The following is a 3,222-nucleotide window of genomic DNA, read 5'->3' as shown; positions in this document are numbered from 1 at the left end:
CACCAGCAAACTATTGTCCGCAGCGATTGCTCTGTGACCTTCATAGATACTAAAATAAAATTCCAAGCAGGTTCAATCTCCCGAGCTCTCGGTGATACCATACACAACGATCAACCGTTGCAGCTACCTCATGCTGCGATTGTGCTCGGCACAGCAGGGGTACAATCCATGGCTTTACACACTTCAGGCTATGGCTCTCGACTACAAGAGGCCCTGCCTCTCCTCTCCTTCACCGGAACTCTGCAGGCAGCCGCTTTATTCCACAGCAGATGACAACATGACTCTCAGGCTTCTCAAAATCTTCGACTACGGATTATTGACAGTCAGATCTTCAAGCAGCAAAATTCCCGGAAAATGCGTGTTCGTGCATTACTCCGTGACACCAAGAACTTGAGCAACAACATCCTTTCATAGATCTGACCGATCTTCAACACATTCTCAACGAGGTCGCTCTAGACACCCTCCGCACAGTTGCAAGCGCAGGCCTTTCCACCTAATCCACCGAAATCCTTCACTACTACTTGAACGATACCTCGCCCAGTCAACGATGAGGTGGATAATCCATCGACGTCCTCAGCTACGACAGATTCTTTAATGGTAGTAGCGAGACTCCATACAAAACCATAGGGATCCTTCACCTTTCTGTATCGTTGACCCCACGGACGCTCGGTAACCTCTTTAGGAACAACTAGGACCTCTAGTTTAAATGTCGCATCAACGTCGTCCGTCTCCAAATGGAGAATCACTTAGGTGCTCTTAAGAGCAACCGGCAATTTCACCTCTGCACTGGCCTCCTCGTCTCATCACAGAGCATAACCTCAACAGCACCGAACTTCAAATGGGCATGAAGGATGAGAGGGGGCTCTTGGTCAGCCTTACGCTTGGAATGATGAGACTTCACAATTTCTTCAGCCCCAAACACACGCTTATAGAAACTTATGGCATCCACAACATGCGAAGCCTCCACAATCAAATGGGGTTTCAAAATAGAGAACGTCTGCAGCTTAGCAACAACACCATTTCCCTTGTTGTTCTCTGCCACGGTCACCACATTCTCCTGAGCCATTTTCTCACTCGCACTCACAAATACAGAACACTCCTCCTACTCAGAAAGAAAGAGGAAACATAGTAGGTCAGACTGGAACACAGCAGCGACTCACTGCCTCTTCACATTGCTCAACACCACCAAGCTTACTCGAACCTGCTCCGATACCAGTTGATAGAACTGGGAAGACTCACCCTCACCAAAGTGAGTTTGATCAATGCATTAACAAATATAGAAATTTATACATGCAGACAGCCGTAGATTCTACAGCAATCTGCCATTATTTCTTCAACTGCTCCTCCCGACTTGGCTGCTTTCCGCTGACTAGCCGTCATGGCAACAGGTGTTGGGCGACGTGATTATTCTAACACTGTTGTATGAGAGTCGTTCACTCCAGCTCAACATCTGCAACTCAATGCCTCCCTCACCCACACTTGCATGCAATGCAACAGGTACTCCCAGTTCATAATCATTCTTACTTGAGCAAATTTTATTAAAGCAAAACCAATATGAAGTGGTGCTCATAAATCAATTATCAATTATATACTCATGTGATCCAATTAAATCAATAAGTTAAGTTAGCCTCTTACAGCACTAAAACTACTAGTCTATATAGAGAACAATTTACAGGATTCTTTGCTTTTCAGGGTTTTTGAGCATTTGAGATAGTTGATCAGTGTCATGGAGTGGTGATGCAGAAAATTCAAGATCGTATACCCAATTCAACTCGGATCTTAGATTCCATCTCCCTGTTCATTTATGATGCAGTTTTGCAGCATATGATGGGTCTCACATTAATTGGAACGATTGTAGGGTTGGTGGTTCTCTCTCCTGTTCTTGTTTTCTTCCGTCCCATATTCATACCAATAGCAATTGTGTTGTTAGTAGTAGTTGCAACGTTCTTGTCTGCCGGAGGCTTTGGATTGGCAGCCTTATCTGCCATATAATGGCATTATGACTGGTGAGGGCAGGCATCCCCTGGTGCACCATACCGGATAAACTATGGCCACATGTTGTAGATGTAGTGAGCCATGTTAAGGACTATACCCGTTAGTATGGTGGGTATTTGAAGAGCAAGATTCAGGATGGAGGGCTCAGAAAACGAAACCAAGAGGCGGAAGACTTGAACTTGCCTAGCCAAGGAGAAGCTCAAGTTTGGTTAGTTTGATAAGATGACTTCGAATATGAATTTGTTTGTTGAATATCATGTTCAGTAGGTTTATTGTATTTCTTGTCTGCATATGGCCATTTTTTGTTAGGAGATTTTATTTGAATATTATATCATGTATCAGTTCAGTTTGTTGGCATGTCCTTTTTGTTTGCAATGATGTTGCATGTTCAGTTTCAGTTGTTCAAAGAGATATTTGCAATGATGTTGCATGTTCAGCTTTTTGTTAGCAGAATGTTTGCAGTGATGTTGCATGTTTAGTTTCAGTTTGTATTCGGCAGGAGAGAAGTTAATACAGGAGCAAATCATGGCTCATAATAATGACAAGAAATCAGTGGTGTGGCCTTTTTTATTTTTGAAAACTTATGACTTGCATTCTCTATCCGTTAGTGTACCTTTATAGTTAATTTGCATGGAAATAGGTTGCTTATGCCAACATAGACTTGCAGGTAGTTAGATTTGTCAAGCTAGACAAATGGCTATATGTCTGTCTATCATAGTAGCAATAATTCTTGAAAGAGTTAACAGAGCTTTTATTAAGTCACAAAAAAAAAGTGTTTGGTGTTGCAAAAGATTGAAGCAATTGATAATGAGGGAAAACATGATAGTTGAAACATAAGTGCAAGGAAGCAAGGAAGACGATTGTAGTAAGAAAGTAGACACTGGAAAATATTGCAAAAGGTTCTTCATTGAACAACTTTCCATTGATCGCTAACAATGAAAGAATTTCCTTTGACGAGAGCAGCACAACGAGGGCCTCTCTTGCCTTGCAGAAGCTTCCACTTGCCTTCATTAGTTCAGAGCATACATCACACAACAGATTTATACTCAGAGACTTAGACGACAATAGCAAAGAATAATCTTAGAGACAGACAAATGGAGAAACAACAAGATTACTCAATCAGAAACAGCGGAATAGATAAAACAATCACTGGAAAACAGAAATCACTCTGCATTATGTAATAGGCCTGGACCTTGGCTTGCTTTCCTAGCCAGAGAAATTACAAAT

The 3,222-nt window shown here is 42.1% G+C and overlaps 1 pseudogene; it reads right to left on the bottom strand.

The window, feature by feature from the left end:
* Positions 1–452: 452 nt before the first annotated feature.
* Positions 453–1,066, bottom strand: LOC149150893 (uncharacterized protein At5g48480-like; annotated as a pseudogene).
* Between the last annotated feature and the right edge of the window lie 2,156 nt (positions 1,067–3,222).

This window comes from Pinus tabuliformis, chromosome 9, assembly GCF_031772625.1.
Source record: "Pinus tabuliformis cultivar Carrire ecotype Pingquan chromosome 9, CPIR1, whole genome shotgun sequence".
Classification (NCBI taxonomy): Eukaryota; Viridiplantae; Streptophyta; class Pinopsida; order Pinales; family Pinaceae; genus Pinus; species Pinus tabuliformis.
The sequence above is the reverse complement of the archived record's forward strand: the minus strand, read 5'-3'. Positions and strand labels throughout refer to the sequence as shown.